The 21927-nt window shown below is 40.0% G+C and overlaps 1 long non-coding RNA gene across 1 annotated transcript in view; it reads right to left on the bottom strand.

Moving 5' to 3' along the window:
- The window catches only part of LOC309366666, a 23095-nt gene continuing 1168 nt past the window's right edge, over positions 1 to 21927 (bottom strand). Inside the window, exon 3 of the long non-coding RNA XR_014166836.1 lies at positions 1 to 367. This is a non-coding gene — a long non-coding RNA (uncharacterized lncRNA). The remainder of the gene's footprint in view (positions 368 to 21927) is intronic.

Raw genomic sequence — 21927 nt, forward strand, 5'->3', positions numbered from 1 at the left:
CTCTTTCTGCTTAGTTTTCTTCTAGGCAGGATAAAAACAACAACACGCATTCAACCCTGTCCCATCTTGGGTATATGCCCAAAGCATGTTATGCTACATTTTAGTTCTATGCTGTCCTTCACCCAAAATAGACCCCAAGGAAACTCACAAAGGGTAATGCAAAAGGTAAGTCAAGCAACAGCAACAACAAAAATAAAACACACATTTTAATATATACTGTATATATAAACATTAAAAACCACAACTGGTAAAGGGGCAAAGGATGTCAGAACAGGAGCAGTTCCTTCTTAGAAGCAGGGGCAGGTGAGGTGATGGTGGAAAAGCTTGCCTCTTGATTGTCCAGCACAATATTTCCTCTTTTGCATGTCTGTTGAGTGGGAAAGCATTATGAAATAAGTAATTATTTTGATACATTTACTAGAAAATACCTGGCCTAAATTGGCTTTAACTGTATAGACTATACCCACAGACTTTTCCAGAACATATGCTGTTTTTAAAAAAACAGCAGTGGAATTAGCAGTTGCAGACAGATGTGATCCCACAACCTCTGTACAAATATCTTCTTTACATTCTACCAGTCTCTTCTTTTCTAGGGACCCCCCTAAGGGAAGTAATGACAATTAAGGTGGGACTTAAACAGTAGGTGCACCGGGGAGAACCTGTGATCCTCCAGATGTTGTTACACTCCAATTCCCATCAGCCCCAGTTAGCATATAGCCAATGGTCAGGATCGCTGAGAGTTGTAGTCCAACATCTGGAGAACTGCTGGTTCCCCATCCCCATTATAGCACAGCAATTCTATGATTCTAACAGCTCAAAACCAAGTTTTGTTGCATTGAAGATATACCCTTGAGAGGATAGAACCAGAGTTTATATAATACCATTTATAATAATGGTATTATAGATCTATAGAATCTCTATAATACCAGAGTTTCTAGAACTATGATGTTTTGCTGCCCTTGCAAATACTTTAAGATGCATATTTAAAGCCCTCCAGGCTTAAAATCAGTCCAGATAAATAGTTACGTGCATTTTAAACCTTAGCTTTCATCAGCAGCTTGTATATGTGCATATGAAATAAGTTTCTGGCCCTGGGACATGGTTCAAAACCCTTCTTGACACGAATGAGTCATTATTGCACTGGGTTTTCCTTTGTCCAACTTCCCATAGGCTAAATATGTGACCATGATGATTCCAGAGCTAAGGATTGCGTAAAAGTCTGTCTTCTCACTTCTGGCATATGTCCATACTGTGATTAATTGCCTGTTGTCATTGTTATCTAGGCTAATTATTATACATTTTTGTCCATAGTAAGCTTGTATGGTAATGAGATGCAACTGTATGTCTGTTCAACCTTCTACTGCATAGTTTATAGCAGAATTCCAGTGACAATAAGGAATTTAACTGTCCTTCAACATTTGAAAGCAGCACATAAGTATGTTTGGGATTATTCCTCTGCTGTTCTGAACATTTTCAGAATGAGGTCACATCCTATGCAGCAGAGTTTATTGTATGAAAGATAACTGTATCTTTCAAAGAAGAAATCAGTTGTTTCTAAATAAATGCTATTATATGTTGCAACAACAGAACGTTGCCAGTTATTTGATTAGCAAGCAATGTAGAAGCTTACAGTGGTACCTTGGGTTACAGACGCTTCAGGTTACAGACTCCGTTAACCCAGAAATAGTACTTCGGGTTAAGAACTTTGCTTCAGGATGAGAACAGAAATCGTGCTCCGGCGGCGCGGTGGCAGTGGGAGGCCCCATTAGCTAAAGTGGTACCTCAAGGTTAAGAACAGTTTCAGGTTAAGAATGGACCTCCAGAACGAATTAAGTTCTTAACCCGAGGTACCACTGTATTTACTTTATGTGACAGAGACCTTGACAGAGCATTTGGCTTGCTAGAAGCCGTGGTTTGTTGGTTTGTTTGTTTGTTTTTAACAATACTCTAAGGTCCAGTATATTTGGAGCTGCCATGCTGGCCTAACCTCTTTCCACAGCCTGTCTAAATGGGCCAAATTGATCTACACACATAATTCTACCGCCACTGTTGGAGGTACTATACTTCTGAATACCAGATGCTGGGAACTGCAGATAGGGATAGTGTTGTTGCCCCAGTTCCTCTTTGTGGGCCTCCCATAGGCATCTGGTTTGCTGCTGTGAGAACAGAATGCTGGACTAGGTGGGCCTTAGGCCTGACCAAACAGGGTTTTGCTTATGTTTGGTCTTATGCATGTAGGACAAAACCACTTGGTCAGTTCAACAGAAAAGGCTCTGGGAATTAACTACACGGTTTTGGCTCCAGTGAATGGGCCATGCCTTTGTGGATGGCAGAGGCAGGGCCAGCACACCAGGTGCACATACTGGGCCCGTTCAGATGTCTGAAGTATCAGCTGAACTGGCCTCAGAGCATAGAAATATTAAAGGGATATCACTCTAAAAGCAATCACAAAGTACATTATCAGTAAGTCATTGTTTCCTTCCATTATGTGCAATGGCTCATAACTTTCAGAGCAAATAAGATTTGGACACTAAACATCAATGGGCAAAATCTTGTGGTTATCTCAGACTGAGATATTATTTGTTTAATATCATCAACTACAGGGGCAGGATTATTATTTGCAACCAACAAGAATGAGAAAATAAGGTTATAAAGGCATTGCCAGCTAAACCTTACAGCATCTGATGTCTTGGCAGTATGGATTTGATCCTGACATTCTTCCATGATATTTTAATTACAGGAGATTGAAATATGCACAAATATGCACAAAACAGAGCTAGTGCTGTTTTGTACAGTGGAGGGAATAGCAATAACTTTGTACCATTGATTTTTGTTGCCACAGAAGCTAATGATGACCAAGGTCTTGAGGTTTTCCCAATTGGATACATTGCATGAAAGTGGAAGCCTCAGAACGACATGAGCACATAAAGAGTTTCAGCAAACCAATTAGGTTACAGCTAAACTGCTCAAAAGCTGAATGCTGGAAAAGGAAAAGATGGTGACAGCTTGGAGTGGCTGTCACATTCCCCCTTCACTGCTGCCAGGATAGGTTGCCTTTAGGGATTATCTTGTTTGTTATTTAAGTTTTAGAAGAATTACAATTTCTTGGCCAACATCTAATACTTCCATCCATCATCAGTGATCACTGCCAGATCCAATGAAACTATTTGCTTCGGGCCAGCTGGATTTGGCTTCCTTTTGAAATGCTGCCATATTGTCAGAGCAAAATAAGCATTTTGTGCATTTACATTGTACCTGAAACCGCACCAAAATCAGCATAAATGTTTTAAGTAAGAATAGATTAACTGTGATCTGACTGAGCTGAAAATCCATATATTCAAATAGCCATGATTTTTATCTACAGTATTCAGATTCCCTGTTGAAATTGGAATTACCACCTGGTGGATGAAGGATCCATGCATTAAAATATTGAGTGAGTGTGTCTATGTCTCATTTGCATGTATGTATGTATGCTCTGCAGAGTCCTGTGGTCTTTTATGCTATGTAAGTGGGCAGTGTTATAGAGGATTAAATTCAGTGGTACCTCAGGTTACATACGCTTCAGGTTACATATGCTTCAGGTTACAGACTCCGCTAACCCAGAAATAGTACCTCGGGTTAATAACTTTGCTTCAGGATGAGAGCAGAAATCGTGCTCCGGAGGCAGCGGGAGGCCCCATTAGCTAAAGTGGTGCTTCAGGTTAAGAACAGTTTCAGGTTAAGAATGGACCTCTGGAACGAATTAAGTACTTAACCCAAGATACCACTGTATTGATAATAGACATTTTCTTATTGTGAGGTTTAATGTCTAAGAGAATAAAATATGCTTTCTGCATTTCCATTTTACCCTGAACAGTATTCTCTAAATTAAATATCTGCAGCTGCCAGATATAGGTTTAAAAAAAAATCATCATAGTAATTTACTGTGGTTACCTAAGCCAACAGCAAACAGACCCAAACACTATGCCACTTGTGGTATGGGCATGCCCACAACGACTTCCTGCACTCTCACATTCCTCCCACCACCAGCCAATGAGTCATTCCTCCCCCTGTGAATCCAAACCACCACAAGGAGAGACCACCTGTGGTGACCATGACCATCCATTGATTCATTCATGTCTCCCACTACAGTCTATCCCCCAAGATATTTGTGCTCTTTTCTGATTCATACATACAAAGCAGGATACCACAAAAGTCTCTCACTGAATCTATTTCAGGAGGATAATTTAAGACAAATAACAGTATATGTGATACTTTCGCTGTCTCTGGAGCTTACATTCACACGTCTAGCCTTTTTAAAGCCATAAATTAGCAGAAACAGTACCTCCTAACCACAAATGTATTGTCTTCTGTCCAAAGATGCAGTGTCTGTGGACCCATGACTAGCGGTTGGACCCATTTCTGACTTTCCTTTTATAACAGCATGCACATTAAGCCTTCTAAAAAGCATGAGAGTTAGCGAGTCGCTTTCAGCTACAAAAGATGCCAAGTAGAAATGCGTATCACAGAGTGTCCGAAGCACAGCAGAGCAGGGCTTGAAGTGCTTGGGATATGCTACTGTCAGGCCACTGAGATGGGACAAAGAAAAGACTGTGCTCTGGGAAATGTGCAATAAAACAGAAAGTGTGCTGTTAGTGCAGCTTTCCAAGAGGACTAGATTTGGTCTTCAAAGTAGATCAGTTATTTGTTTGCTAGTTTAAATAGTATTGCACTGCCTTTCTGGAAAATACCAAGGCAGTATATATACCATACAACTATTTCAGACTCAAAACTGGGATGCGCATCTTCCGGGACGCGCACCCGGGGAAGTCACATAACCCACTCCTTACTCTCACTCCGATAAAGCACTTTTTTCAGGGCAATATCTTGTGTGGCACTGGGGAAAGTACAGTAGTACCTCGGGTTACAGACATTTCAGGTTACAGACTCAGCTAACCCAGAAATAGTACCTTGGGTTAGGAACTTTGCTTCAGGATGAGAACAGCAATTGTGTTCTGGCGGCGCAGTGGCAGCGGGAGGCCCCATTAGCTAAAGTGGTGCTTCAGGTTAAGAACAGTTTCAGCTTAAGAATGGACCTCCAGAACGAATTAAGTACTTAACCCGAGGTACCACTGTTTTTTGGTGGGAGAATGGGTGGGCCTTTGGGGCCATTGTCCTGACCTGGCGGGCTTTTCCTATGCTCTTAATTTATTAATACTGTTGCCTAATACAAGTTTGTCATGGCCCTTAGCTAGAACAATAATATTATGAACTTGAAATTTAGAGGCAATGCTTTCAAACATATTACTTTAACTTAAATAGCACACGACCCATAATTAATTTGCCCATTATTATCTGGGGCATGCAATTATACATGTCATTATTAATACTGACACGGCACCCAAAAGTACTATGTATCAACATGATCGTTATCTCACATACCCCTCATTGTGTTCAGCTTCCAATTACTGGCAGTGATCACCGAAGAGAACAAATGTTATCATTTGCCCCAAACCTGCCACACTCAGGCAGGTTTCACTCTCCTTTATGTAGGGCTTGTAGATTTATTTATTTACTTATTCCAGTTACTTATTGGTCACTTTTCAAGACCAATCCCTCACAAAGCAATCTATAAACAGAAATGAAAACAACAAAAGCACAGGCAGAGTATGAAGAACTGGGTGGATGTGGACAAATAGACCCTTGGGAGCTACTGAGCTAGATTGCCAAAATTCTCTTATTGTAAATAGTAAGATACATTTTTATGGCCTTCTAGAATGCCAGAACTGAAGGAGCCAAGTGAATGTCAACTACAAGAGAATTCCACAGGTGTAGGATCACCACAGAGAAGACTGTATCTCAGGGAGTTGCCAGCCTAACTGATGTCACCCTGTGTGCACACAAACAGAACCTAAGATGATGGGCAGAGTCATGCATGTGTCCAATGTGGTCATGCATGTGTCCAATGTGGCCCTGAACTGTTTTGGGCCTTAAGCATTGATGACCATGAAAGCCAACCTAGATTTCTAGCTTGGCAGTTCCATGATTGGAGCTGCCAAGTTTTGTTTTATTTTTCTAATAGCAGTCAGAGAGGCGTGGGGATTTGGAGTGGTGCACTGGCATAGGGGAGGGGAGAATTGTTTGTTTTCCATGCTGGTTCCCTCAATATTCAGTGTGAAAGCAGAAACGAAGTATTAATAATTACATTTGTTATTTACTTTATCTTGCTCAGGACAACCCAAAGCACCTTACAACCTCTACTGACCTACTAAGTGAATCCATTTTTTGCTATAAAACAACTTGGAGTATTATATTTTGTAGGAAAGTGGTGTATATATTTTCAAATAAAACTAACAAAACAAGCAAATTAGAAAGGAAGCTCCTAAATGTAAAACTGATCACTCTCCCACTTTCAAATCTGATCTTCCATTGTTGCCTTTGTCTTTTGTCAATTTCTGGATCTGAAGGTCAGTTTCTCTTCAGGCTAGGTTGCTAAAACAATTTTACTGGTAGTTGAAAAATCTGAGCTTGATAGATCAAAGTAAACTTATCCAGACAGCTTTTCTGTAACCTAGTTTCAATAAGCCTTACAAAACCTGAACTGCTTGTTTTCAGTGTAAGGTTTTGTTCTCTAAACATGAGATGGTTGTTAGCTCAGGTATTTCAAGTAGGTCTTGTAAGGCCTTTTAAGAACAAGATGAATGGGGGATGCCATAATCAAAATTAGTTTTGAATCAGAACATTAGGCTGAAATTCACTAACGACACCGAATCCTTGAGTTTGTGATTAGAAATATGATTGGAATGAATGCAAATAGTAAACTATATCTAGGTTTTACTTTTTTTATATAATGAACCAGAGAGCAGGGATTGGGAGTAGGCTAGATATTTTGTGCATAAATCTGCATTCGTTTTTTAAAAAATGCTATACAGAGATACACAGGAGCTCGTACTAGGAATGACAGAGAACTTATTTCTTTTATCTAGTGGCTCTACCTGTCCCAACTGCTTTGTCCACTGTCCCACAAGCTCCAGTGGTTACCTGGTGTCACTGCACATTACCATCCACTAAGCTCAGAATTATCTATCTGCACCACTGGTTTCAATAGAGAGGCATGCATGCATCACTACTAGTCCTCCTCTGGAATGGGTAGATCTAGTCAAGCCTTTTTCCAGCCTTGCAGTGCTGACTGAGGCTGATGGGAGTCATAATCCAAACCATCTGTTGAGCACCGGGTTGCCTAAAGCTAGTCTCCAGCCTCTGTGAGCAAAGAGCATCTAGACTGAGGTTGGCTGTGACTCTTAGAGCACTAATAACCCTGGGAGATGACATTTAGGACCTGGCTAACAATTATTTACATATTTATGGAATAAGAAGCTGCATGGGACAGATTTTTATGTGAAACACTGTAGCCTCAGTAGACGGCCCCCAGACTGGAGCTTTGACATTAATGGGGCACACTTGATTATTCATATGCTAAGCCCTATGCTGTGTCCAAAACCAGATTTCAATAGACTGTATAATCCCAGGGAAGCTCTTGGAATGTTTTCATAGTTTGATTTTCCAGGACATCTCAAAGAGTGTGAGTTGTGAAGTCTAGCCACTTGTGGCAGATGAATAATACCAAGCTGACCTTTAGTGGAGTGTGATAAGACAAAAAGCACCCTGAGGGATCTTGGTAGAGTTGCATTTTCATATTTCAACTGCCTGGGTTGTGATTTTGAAGATTTGTACGGTTATACTGTATACTTGTGAGCGTTCTGGAGAAAGGTTCAGTAACTCGATTGTTTATCTGCATCAGTTATAACAGTTTTATTGGGGTGCTGACAAAAGCATTCTCCCCACATCTCATTCCCATAAGACAGCATTACCCAGCAGCTAAATTTGATATAATGATATGCATTAAAAACAAGACCTCATGTTAGCAGGCAGATGTATATAAAGCCTCTGCATGGTTATTTATTGGTGCCTTAAAAGCATTTGCTCATTGATAAACCTGGGGCAAAAGTGTGACTTCAGTGTCCTGCCTAGTTACTTGCCCCATTTTTGTATAATTGTAATAGCTAATTATACAAAACCGCTTGATTTGCATCATTTGTAATTTGGAGTGCAGAGCCCAGAGTTGGACATCTGGATAAAGTGCTATTTACATGGAATTTTACAGGCACTGAAAACTATAAAGGGGAGGGGGGTTTCAATGAATTTGGAAAAGATTTGGACAACTAAATTTGGATACTCAGGTTCCCATTATACTCACCAAAAAGCTGTTATACGAATACAATAGAATCTAAATTAGAAAGCCTGTGGAGAGAGTTTCAAAGGAGTTCCTTGATTCAAATGTTATATAAAAAAAACACCACCCTACTGTGTAATGTGCAAAATAAGCATATGTTTTAAGTTCACATTTCAGTGTATGTCTGGCACTTAAAACCATGGGCAATTATATCTAAATATGAAGTGGGAGAACCCTGAAGATAGGAAACTACTTGTTTAAATCCATGCATGCCCACAGTCTCATAGTTCAAAAGTGGTTGAATGTTGGCACTACTGTTAGGAATATAATCAAGGCCAAAAAACTTTGTCTACACCAAATATATACTAAACAATTGCTGTAATGTCTGGAACACAATATGTGCAGTCTCCTTTTTCTCTCCAAAACGTTTAACAAAGACCGGGCCAAATTTAGTGATACGGTTCTACGTTTATGTAAGTTTAAGAAAAATTGCTGAGTGTATTATGTCATTAGGTAATTGGTCCTAGCAGTGACAGAAAACAGTTTGCTTAAAAAAGGAAAAAGAAATGAAGCATAATTAACCCCTCCCTGTGATAATAGAAGACTAACCTCACCAAAATAAGACCAACAAGCAAGGTCAAGAGGCCAACGTACACATGGCCATTTACACATTAGTACCTTAAAACCCAGTGAAGTTGTTTCCCCTGCTGTGTTTCAAGTCACGTTTTTATGTTGCTGTACACAAAAGAGAAGGTTTGGGAAGTTATCACATGATGCACATTACAGTCATACCTCGTTACGTTTATGTTTTTTCAGGTTGAGTCCCACGGTGACCCGGAAGTACTGGGAAGGGTTACTTCCGGGTTTTGCCGCTCACGCATGCACAGACACACAAAATGACGTCACGCGCATGCACAGAAGCGGCGAATCACAACCCGCAGATGTGCCGCTGCAGGTTGCATTCTTTTCATGTTGCGAATGGGCCTCTGGAACGGATCCTGTTCGCAACCAGAGGTACCACTGTACCTGATTTTTCTCCCCATGCCTGCAACTCCCCATAACTCCTGTTCAGTAAAAGGTATAGTATCTTTTGCACATATGCTGGCATCTGTGGCTGCACAACATCTGTCTCAAATGTACACACCTCAGAAGAGCCACAGCTTCTGTTTTCAAATTGGATGGAAGCCCATTTGAGGGAAATTGCACCTAACACCAGTATTTCTCAAGAAACAACAGACTACATACATGGGTTGTGGCTAATGTCGTGTGTAATTGGCTTCAAAAACCGACAGTGGGGGCATACTGGAGTTGGAGTAGACAGTAATGCATACCCAGCCTATGTCAGTGGCTGTGTCAATTCAAGGTACCTCCCTGGCAATTAAGTTATTCTGGCAAGGCTTATTCGCCATTCCTTCTGCAATGCTTTTAAAAAGGGCAAAAGGGAGCACCAATTTGCATAACATTTGTACAGAATGCATGTGTATAAATGCAAATTTAAAACAACTATATATTCATATATCTCACTTTAAAGAAAAAAAATCCCAGTTGACCTGTGTACCTGCTCAGTCTGCTGCTGCTAACTGTAGAGATGAGATGGCTGCTTTCTCTTTTTTATGGTTCCTTCTCTTTAATCCAGATTCGGAATTGACAGTCCCCAAACAGAGGATGTCTTCAAATAGGCCTGTCCTTGGTAAAGTAGGATCCCTGGCCACTCTGATTCCTTCCTTCTCTGGAGAGCAGAGAAGGGGGGCTGTTTTAGCTTTGGATTCTCCTTATGGAAGAAGTAGAACAATGTTCTCCCTTGCTGAGGGTTTTTTTTTTTCATTTCCAGAAAGTAAGGTCTATTTGTTCTAGTTAGGATTTGGAAGTGAAATTAATTATGTGGTTTTAATTTCAGCCATTTTATACTGATTTTTTCAATTTAGTTGTGATTAGCTATGTTTTGGTAAGCTGCCTCAAACAAACTAAAACACTCCCAATGTTGTAACTGTTCCTCATAGGGGAGTTGCCCAAAAAACTTTGATCATTTTGGCTGCCCCTTTCTGCACACTGCATTCCAAGTACAGTCGCACCATGGATATGCATAGAGGCATTATTCTATCAGCTGTTTCTCTCCATGCATACATGCCAAAAAGCAGCAGCTATCAGGTCTTGTACAATTACCTTCAACTGATAAAAGGCTCTGATCCTGACTGAGTGGTTCCTTGTGCTAGCCCTTCCTGTATGGTTCCTATGGGGCTTAGCTGGACTAAAACTTGCAAATTCCCTTAGTCGGAACCATAATTATATAAAGCAATATAGTAATTGCTCATATAGAGCTAAATGTGTATGTAATTTGTTCAACACATAGACAATGTGAAACTCAAATCCAAAGGGCAAGGTTAGACCTTTCTGGCTTACAAACTTTGTGGTTGGCCCAGTCCTCTAATCCACAAAAGTGCTAGAGACCTTAGAGTTGCTTCTTTGCAAATAGCTTTAGTCCCAAAGTAACAAGACCTCGTCAAACAGCAGAATTATCATTTGCAGCTTGAAGGGTGCTACTTTGTGGGCCTCCAAACACATCTGTGAGAAAAAGATGTGGACTGATTTCCCATCCCCCTTGGTAATTAACCATGCCTATGCATAATTTAGTTTTAAGTTTTAAAACTTAGTTTTAAGGGATGCGGGTGGCGCTGTGGGTTAAACCACAGAGCCTAGTACTTGTCCATCAGAAGGTCGGCGGTTCAAATCCCTGCGACGGTGTGAGCTCCCGTTGCTCAGTCCCTGCTCCTGCCAACCTAGCAGTTCGAAAGCACATCAAAGTGCAAGTAGATAAATAGGTACCGCTCTGGCGGGAAGGAAAACGGCATTTCCGTGCGCTGCTCTGGTTCGCCAGAAGCGGCTTAGTCATGCTGGCCACATGACCCGGAAGCTGTACACCGGCCAATAAAGCGAGATGAGCGCTGCAACCCCAGAGTCGGTTATGACTGGACCTAATGGTCAGGGGTCCTTTTACCCTATACCTTTACCTATGCTTAATTTGTTTACTTCATATAAGGTGATAAGAGCCCATAAATATTATTCACCTCTCCAGCAGAACAGGTTTTCTAGCCTTCTAGCTCTATGCTAAGTGACTTGGTCTTAACTAGGCTATATCAAGCAATTCAGCAGCGTTACATGTACCTTCTGCAGTCTATTCAAGAACTTTCTCATTCAGTTCAGTGGAGATTCATCCCCTTCCAGACACAGAATGCCCTCTTCCATTTAAGGGAATGAGGAAGCTCTCCCATACGGGAGTCCTATGTGTGCCTTGGGGTATCTATGCTATGCAGCTTTGAAGCAGTGGCTATGTCTGCAATCCAGACCTATCAATAGCACTTCTCTCAAGAGACAAGAACACACACACACCTGGGGGTTTTCTTTCCATTTTCACTTCAGAGGCTTCGTTTGCCAAGCCACAAACCACTGTTTAAATTTCTCTGGCTTGGCAGTTCAGAAAGGGGAATGGTGGAAGCAAAAAAAGGGGAGAGTCCCACCATGTCTGTCCATGTCTGTGCAGCTGATGCCAGGTCTATTTAAGCTATCAACACAAATGCAAACGCAACATGCTGGCTAATAACTGGTAGTGGATATATAATTAATTACAATGCCATTCAAAATATACGAATATGCCACTTCAAAATAATGTGTATATCATACAGTACATCTCACAAAATATACAAGTGACTGTAAGTTGTTGTATACATAAGAGTCAAATGAGGAGTCAAACAAATCAATGAATGGCGAGGAACGCCAAGCTGTCTCTCAAAGGAAGACGTCTATCAGAAACGTTAAAAGGAAGTCTCAAGAGGACAGTGTGTCCGGAATAGTTCACTGTTTCGGAATAAAGTCTTCATCAGCAAAAAATTATCAATGAAAAATTTTCATACGACAGTCATACCTCAGGTTGTGTTTTTTCCAGGTTAGGGACTGCCAAAACCTGGAAGTACTGGAATGGGCTACTTCTGGGTTTCGGCGGTCGCGCATGTGCAGAAGTGCTAAATTGTGCTTTGCGCATCTAATCATGTGTGTGCAGTCTCAGGAACTGGAACAGGGACAATCCCAGAGATGCTAAAGTGCTGCATTTTGAATGGAAGCCCCACTGCATGGTAACTGAAAAAGCCTCTCAGCTATTATATTCCTTTGCGCTGGGACTCTTGGGCCAAACTAGGCATTATCTGAATTGTGTGATGGGAATTAATGTGTCTAGTTTGTTTGTTTTAAATTAGCAACTGCTAATCCTTGGAATGGTGATCCTCCTGGCCAAAACCAGGGTGTAAATGGAACATTAAGTGAACCTGGCCTCTCCAGGGTACATTTTCAAAATTTATTATGGGGGAAAGCACCCATACGGTAATTGAAATCTTGCAGCCGGTTCATTCTTGTCTAGCAGTAGGGAGAAACCCCACACTCGCTCTCCAGCCATTTTAAAGCTGCATGCATCACAAACAACCCACACGAGAATATACCAGAGTCAATACATGGAAACTGTAGACAGGAAGCAGAAAAAGCAGGTCTCTCATACATACAGTGCACACAATCCTAAATATAAAAGGCTATAAATGTGCTGGAGAGTAAATTAGTGAGTGAAACATTTCAAGAAAATGCTAAGGGGAACAATGGAAGAAAAGCAGACCAGCCCACAGGGAATTCTGTTTTACTCAGCCATAAAAAACACACACATATACACAACCTCTTCTGGTTTCCCCTGCCTGGAAAAGCTGCTCACAATGCTGGGAACAATATGTGTTTTTTTGCTTTTTTTAAAGTACTAAACAGCAGATTTCTGTTTAAAAAGATGTAAAAATGCAAAGAATTAAGCAAAAAAAGGCGCTTGCATTCAGTGGCCTTGTTTGTACTTCACTTTAACCCATAGTTAAATGAAGTGTGGTGTGTGAGTTAGGGTGGAGAGGGGCGGGGGGTTTCAGAGGTTTCAGAGATGCCAGGGGAAGACCTAAAGGGTATCATTTAAGGGGGAAAAAACTCCTCAGATTTTTCATTTTCAAGTAACTTCCCACCCTTAAAGCTAGATTCTAGTCATACACCAGAGCATCTCTGACAGAAATGTTAAAAAAGAAACATGAAGAAACCTTCAATGGGGACTCATCCACATTAGTAAATAAAAAGTGTTTTAAATGCGTTATAACACTGCGATGGCGCTGTGGAGTTCCATCTTTCAGCAACATGATTTCCCATTATGAGGCTTACAACCTGTTTCCCTGAAACTTTTTTTGATGTGTCTAGATCCAGCCTGGTTTGCTTTCTCAGAAGTTCTCTACTTTTCTGACTGCTGATCCTTGTGAAACACAAGTACAGTAGCACCATCAACACAAAATAGAGATGTATTAGCATATGTAGTGGGCATGAAATGTGACTGGTCAGCGGGTGGAAAAGAGGGAGAATGGAATGGAGCGTCCAGGAAAAAGACATGGCTGCCCAGTTAGAACCCTGGAAGGAGCTCTCCATACTGCAACATTTTGTTGTAGCCCTCCTTATTCCTGACCACAAAATGTTTTTCTAATTATTTCCAGGCAAGCTTCAACTAATTATCACTCCTAACCTCTATGTTTCAATCAAGTGTGTACAAGCTGTATACATGGGAGTGCTCTCTGTGATATGTCCTGATTGTTTTCAATATATAGATTGCATGGAAAAAGTATAGAAGGTCAGCCGAGCATGCAAAATTGGAAAGCCAATGGCATCTAAATGAATTCAGACAAAAGTCATTTGTGTGTCTTGCAGGCCCATTAAATACATAATGGAAAAGATCAGATGTGTACATATTTTAAATCCTAAGGGCAATCCTACTTTGCATATACTGTATTATATAGATTAAAATAAATGAAATCAGTTTAGTGTTGTCAGTTATAGGGACTTGATGCCCACCTCAGGGATGACTGTGGGCAGAATTGTTATCTTGCAGGGGGTTGGACTAGATGACCCTTGGGTCCCTTCCAACTCTACAATTCTATGATTTTATGTAAATGAGAATTTACAATAAATAAATAAAAATCTGGGCCCAACTTACATACCCATCTTTCATGGCTACTTTGTGCAAATGCAGCTTTAAATTAGCTCAACGATTACAAGTTCAGAGAAAAATCAATTGTGTTTTTGCTCCAGCTGTACATGTCACAGCAAGAAACTATTAGTGAAACTAATTTTTAACACAGCGAGTATCTCAATATGACATTTATGCCCCAGCCAGCTCTGTAAAAGAAATGCAGGAGGTGGGGAGAGGGAAAGAAAAGCATTTATGTACCTTTGTTTGGTTTTATTCATTATGGGTATACTGTAACTCATTAGGGAGGACTTTTAGATAAAAGCATTAATCTGAAATCAAAGCCTGCCCAGTTATGCAAAGCACTCAAACTGTGGCCACATTACGGAGTCTAGAAGCTTCATGGTTGTGGCTGGAAGGGAAGCTGAAAACTACTAAAAATGCAGCTTCCCCAAAATTATGTTGAAACAATGTATAGCCTTATTTAAAATTAACCAGCCTAACTTTTTAAGTTGTGGCCTAAGCAATTTATTCAATGTCATTTACTTGCCTAAAGAAGGAAATTGGAGGAAATGAGCTTTACTCTCTCATGGAAGTAAATGGAATATACAGTGGTACCTCGGGTTAAGTACTTAATTCGTTCCGGAGGTCTGTACTTAACCTGAAACTGTTCTTAACCTGAAGCACCACTTTAGCTAATGGGGCCTCCTGCTGTTGCTGTGCTGCCGGAGCACGATTTCTGTTCTCAACCTGAAGCAAAGTTCTTAACCTGAAGCACTATTTCTGGGTTAGCAGAGTCTGTAAACTGAAGCGTATGTAACCTGAAGCGTATGTAACCTGACGTACTACTATATAGGTTCTTTAACTCTGGCAGGATCAAGCCCAAATCTGTCTCTTCCACAGGTGATGAAGAGGCACTAAGAACCATTCCTATGTATAATTTGCCAATGATTTGATTTTAATTTGATTTTAATTAATTTTATAATGAATGTTTTTAGAATGTTGGATTAGTTTGATTGTTGTTAGCCACCTTGAGCCCAGCTTCGGCTCGGGAGGGCGGCATATAAATAAAATTTACTATTATTATTGTGTGTTGAAAATTAATCCTGTTTTGAAGACCCTGGACATGGCCGATGGAGTACTGTGGGTTGTGCATTCTCCACTAATTTGGCCAAGTGTGTGTGTAATTTGATGCTTGCACTGTTTTAAATGAGTTATACTGTTAATGTGGAGCTATGTGCATGGCTGCAACAGCATTTATTCACATGGTCACTGGTTGTGCACCTGCAATCTGACCTGGATAGGATCACCTCTTACATACAGTGGTACCTCGGGTTACATATGCTTCAGGTTACATACGCTTCAGGTTACAGACTCCGCTAACCCAGAAATAGTGCTTCAGCTTAAGAACTTTGCTTCAGGATGAGAACAGAAATCGTGCTTCAGTGGCGCGGTGGCAGCAGGAGGCCCCATTAGCTAAAGTGGTGCTTCAGGTTAAGAACAGTTTCAGGTTAAGAACGGACCTCCGGAACGAATTAAGTACTTAACCCGAGGTACCACTGTATGTAGTTTTCCTGCTGATTCTTGATGGTACTGTGCTGATTTTGTGCAAAATGTTATTAAGATTTAAGCTTGCAACAAAAAAGTGTTTATACTAGTCCTTTGTTTATGCTGACCCAAATAAAAATATTTGAAATTTATGATGTTCCAGCCACAAGACATACTCTATTTTACTAGGCAACTCAAAAATAGGAAAGGGCTGCATTGCATGGTTGCATGAGCAGAGCTCTACAGATGCAATATTCCTCCACCTGATTCCAAGTGATTACACTGCAGCCCTGTTTAACACAAAAAACTTTTCAGGAGCCTCACCTGACCTTTTGGAAAGGTTTTCTTCAAGGGGTGATACAGTGGGTTTCAGAGGAAAGCAGGGAAAGTTGTGTAAGCTGCCTTCCACTTGCACAACCACTGGATACAACCCAAGGTTTCTAATGAAAAAGCAGTAAAATAATGTTTACTTATAATCACAAGTTTCAGCTGTAACCAAAGATTCTTGGATTACAGAGGCCTCCCCAAATCACTGCTAAACATCATTAAAATCAAATTGTCTATAGCACTGTTTATGGGTTGATCCCAGAGAATTATAGAGGCCAAGCAATCTTTCAGTGGACTCCCATCAAAAGCAGGTGGCCCAGTAAACTAGTTCATCTTACCTTTGTCATTGTGCTTATTAAAACTAATTGGAGAGATAAATTGCCTCCTAGAAAGCCATTACCTCCTCGAAAGCACGTTAATTTGAAGCTGAAAGACTTTATTGAAGTTACATTAGACTCTATTCAGCTGCGATCCTAATACTTATGTTCCAATTATCTCCAAGTGATAATCAAATTTTAAAAATCTCATCGGACAGGATTGACATACAATTTTGAAATGGCTCTCTTATGCTTTTTATATTAGCACATTAATAACCTAGAGAGGAGGTTTTGCCATAACATTTTGCTGTTTAAGGATGTTTTCAAAAGTTAACAACACCGTTCATATGCATAGTCCAAAGGTTCAAGGTGCAAAATGCATGTTATATTGAAGGTGTGTTGCATTAATCTTTAATACTGTACTTAGAAAGCACCTGTGGGGGAATCAGGGCTGCAGGCTGTTTGTCCTTTTCGTTGTTTTAATTGCTATGTATTATATTTTTGATATTGTTTTGCTGTAAGCTGCTTAGGGAATATTTATTGACATGGCCACATACATCTCATAATACTATTAATAAGCAATAATAAAAAATTATAATAAAATAATCAATAGTAATAATAACAACTCCCTGGATTGGCTTGCCAGTCCATGAAGCGCAAAGTGCTTTTGCCATGTGGGAACACACCGGTCCAGCAAATTTTGGCAAGCCAAAGGCCCACTGCTGTGGCAGGGGGAACACGTCCTGTTTGCCAGTTTGAGGCAAAATGGGAAGTACTGCTTTGCCCTGCTGCCATCACTGCTCCTACCACCATCTATCTGCTCCCGCTCCCGTTGCCTTCTCTGGCACCACTGCATGCCCTGCCCCATCTGCTACTGGCGGGGAAGCAGTATCGCCATTGTTGCCAGTTTGGGGCAAGATCTTCCCATGATCTTGCCTCAAATCAGCGCCGCCAGTGAAGAGGCAGGCCTACCCTGGGAGGCTTCTGCCACTAAAAACGAGCAGTACATCACCAAATGTAATTTAGAGCAGACAGTCCTAAGAAACTACTGAACATCAGCAAATAAAATAAGTAACAACGATGCTGCCACCTTTGTGGTTAAGAATCCAGAAACGTAAAGCCAAGCCTCAAATTCACTGCATAATCCATACAGCATGAGGAGCATTGTGAAATAGATGGCCCTCCCCCACCCTGAGTTTCTCATCAGTTTGTAGCAGCTATGAAAAGCCAGCATACTTGTGGGTGGCCTGCTGTGGCCTTCATTCGGTTTTATTCAATTATTCACTTGATTACACTTGAAAGAGCTATAAAAAGGGCATCTTAATTGCTCAGTGTTACTCACAAGCTTTTCAAAGCCAGCAAAGTGCGGCGCATGATCGCGATGTCCCTTTTGTGAATTCACAAATTTATCCGTACTGCAAGCCAATAAATAGATGGAATTACAAGTTTAGCACATATACAACCCCTCACCCTCAAAAAAATACCAATTAGTTCTGGACAGGCATTTCTTGTTGGCTCCCCCAATCTGCAGTACTACATTGTGCAGCACACCCACAGTTTGTCATGGAACCGGGTTTACATCTCAATGCTTTCAACTTTATCATCCTAAGAGATATTGAACAGGAGATGCAGGACAGAACTGGGTACTCAAAGGCTGTAGTAAGAAGACCTGTCTTCTACTTGGTAAGAGAAACACAGAAAAAATATGGCAATCGTAAGTGATGTAGGTTCAAAGATATGTAGTTTCCTTTTTATTCAGGCTACGACACATGCACCAATGGCCCCTGTTAATCAGAGTCACTCCTTATTTTCTGCGTCCCCCCAGAAACAAAGCACTGGATCTCTGGTTGATTTGCAGTAGATCACCAGGGAATCCTTTATGTCAATGGCTGCTCCCATTAAGCACCCTCTCTCATATTTATTAGTATTATTTTTATATCCAACCAGTGCTAACGTTACTGAAAGCATCTACAAATGAAATCTTAAGAGTAATGCTTTCCTCATTATTTTGGTTTCCTTCTGATTTTAAGATACATTTTGAGTCAGTGTGATACCTGTATATCCAATTATAAAGTCAGTTACTATAGATCTTCCAGATATTAACAGAGATGCCAGAAACTTTAGATAGAAAGGAAAATGCAGCAGTCAAAATTTGGGTGAATAAATCCATTAGTAAAATTTGAAGGGAGAATTTATCAAATCTAGGGGTTGAAAATGTTTCACATGTTAGTAAGACTAATTTTGGAGACAATCTATGGAGATATTTGCTTTAAACCAGAAAAAGCCCCAAGTAGGATTGCTATTCCTGACTGAAATGTAAGTGGAAAATATATTAGCAGTGGTTTTATTATCTTTCTATGCACATCAGGCAAAAGCTTTAGGAACTTGTGTTAGAGGCTATTTTTGGAATAATTTGATACTGGAGTTACCTGCTTATGTTCCTGCAGGCTTTTAAAACAGTTGTTAAATGGCATAGCCATGGATTTAACCACAGAAAGTGGACCTACCATCACAAAACAGCTTTTTATAAATCTGATCAGCATTATAGGCTACTAAGGGAACACAGATGGAAGCCCAGTTCTCAATCCAGATAAAGTGTTGTGAGGAATTCCCATGGCATCCCAATACAAGATTATCACTTGTGATTCCCCTACTTCCGTATTCTCTGCTAGGGCTAAAAGTTCAGGGCACAGTCCACTGAAATGCTCAAGCCTCTTTGAAATTAATGGCACAGTGCAAGAACATAGTGGATTGTGTTTCTATATTTATTATGTTTTGATATTCTGCTGGAAGCCACCCAGAGAGGCTGTGGAAACCTAGCCAGATGGGTGGGGTATAAATAATAAAATTATTGTTATTGGTCCTGGTTTGTGTCTTTTGCTCTTGTGCCCTAAGCCACAAGAAAGGTACCATTCGCCCAAGAGGAAAATGCCCTTCTGCAGCATATTTATTCCAGTAACAGTGGACCAGTACTGGTTGATTCTGGGTCCACAGACAGGCTAATGAGGAACAGCTTGGAATAGCTTTATGCTCAGCAACTTCTTATACAAACTTGAGCAACAACTTCACCTTTGAAACTAGACTAAGCCATGTGACTATAGGGCAAGTCTATTTAATTAATACTGAGGGGGTAGCTTTATAAACTCTAATTTATAAGCTCTATCATTACATGGTAGCATCTATTGTTCTGGTGCAAGGTCTGCTTTCAAGACTGGTGAAAAGTAGACCTTCGTACCAGTACAATTTCACCGTTACAAGGATAAATATAGTTGATGGAACCTTTTGCCAATGCTGGAAGTCAACAGCACTGGAGTAGCCAAAACTTATTATTTACCCTTAGTTATTTTTTGTTGACGATCTGAATTTTTGTTTTTAAAAAGAGAAATTGTAGAACTTCAGTATAAAATATTCACATTGAAACATCAATACATTTTACAACTATGATTCCTCATAAATATATTCAGCTGGGTTTGAATGTTTAGTTTGCAAATTTTATTTACAGGGGGAAAGGATTAGTCAGATGTTTCCAAGTGTTGATGATAAATTGTCTCTCTATTTTATTTCACATTTAATAAATCATTGGGTATCTTATTTCCAATGCAGAATAACAACAACAAAAACAGCCACACTTATTTTCCATGCACAGAAGTCTAAAATAGTTGAACTTTGAAACTTTGGCATATAAATAGGATAAACTGTGGAGCAAACACATGTCTAAGCTTGAAGAAACATCATGGTGGATATAAATAAGGCCAAAAGCCAATCCAGTCATGATTACTTGCATGTTCTAAGATATTTTTTTTTATATGTTCTGCTCTTTTCTGATCTACTTGTCTAGGCTGGAAAATAAAAAGGAGATGGAAGGTGCCCAGAAAATGTTCACAGCTCATTGAGTAGCAAATTATTTATATATTCAATAAGCACAATGTGTGGAATTAAACTAATGAGCCCTATCAGCAGGCCTCTTGAAAGTGAATTATACCATCAAAATTTGGGTCTCCCTTAAGAGCAATTGAAGTTGATGGAATTGCATCATATGCTTTGAAGGCTATCGCAAAATAATCTCTTTAACAATGGTCTTTTATTTCTTTCTGGGGGGAAATGTAGCTTTTCAGACTCTTGCGGGCAACTGAAAAATTATATAGAATATTTTATTAATTCGTTAGTTTGTTTCAAACAAACAAGGGAATGACTGAGAAGCTCAGCTCTCACAGAATGGATCCAATTATTTAAGAAAGGAGGAGGATGAACTTCAAACCCTTCCCCCTTTTACAGCATACATGTTAAAGAAGGGCAAAAAAATGATTGTGGACAATGATCAGGTCCTGCACCTTTCCTGTGAGGAAGGACTGAGGATGCTGGTGCATTAAGCAGTGTTATGGTTAGATAATTTTAGACCATTGATTTAATGGTCTTTTGCAGGGAGAATTTTTCTTTTTAAAAAAATGTTAAGGTATGTTATATGGTGCTTTTTAACCCAAAGGCCCTCACAGCAGTGAACAGCACATCTGAGGATGGATCTGTCTCAGTTTTAATTGTCTCAGTTTCTATCTTTTCCAGTTTTAAATTAAGTTCTTCACAATTTGCAACAATTTGCAAGTTTTTTGTTTGTTAAAAAAATCCTCATGAAAATTCACCAAATTTTAGCATGATGTTTTTCCTAACGCACACATTTTTATGTGCAGTTTTGACTAATGTACACATTTCTGCAAGTAATTTACCCTAATATAATGCACGTTTGTATTTTATTTTCATATTTATGTACAGCTTTCCCTAACATATGCATTTTTTGTAAAAAGTGGTTGGAGAACTGCACTGTGAAATTCAGATGTGCAAATTTCAAAGGACAGCTGTGTTTCAGTTCACCTATTGTTGCAAAAAGCGAAAAATGATTTGCCTTTAAATGTGTACTAAATCAAATTCTTTTTCCATCCCTAAGCATATTAATGCAAAATAAAGGTGCAATAGGACAGAAAATAATAATCTTTGTTGCAACAGTAAATGAAGAAATCTAACTTTCTTACACAGCAAAAAATTAACCAGTTTTTAAGGGTTAAGACAAACCCAATATTAAAGGAGAGCTCACAGTTTGTCCCTGTTTTCCATCTTCAGAACACATATACCTGTCATTTCAGTGAACTGAATACTAGCTCAGTCTTGGCCTTCCCCCATTTCAAAGTGTTGCAAGAATAGTAATGGACATATGCGTTCATTTGTTGCTCTCTCTTACTATATCTGTACATCTATATATGGATTTTTTGCTAAGTGCAAAGCAAGTCTAGGACAGGAGGGGTAGGAAGGCTTCTTGATAACATTTTAGAGGCCCTGCCAGTCAACACCATGAACAGCCAGCATCTACCTGAAACTTGCAGGGTGGATTTTTACCCCTGGAAAAGAAATGCACATTTGAACCATGGGTGCTTTCAGAGCCTGAAATTGAAAGCCTAACATTTTCCCATCAGTGTTGTGACCCAGACAAAATGTATGTATATTCCTGTGGGTGA

This window comes from Podarcis melisellensis, assembly GCF_964234715.1.
Source record: "Podarcis melisellensis genome assembly, chromosome: 3".
NCBI lineage: Eukaryota > Metazoa > Chordata > Lepidosauria > Squamata > Lacertidae > Podarcis > Podarcis melisellensis.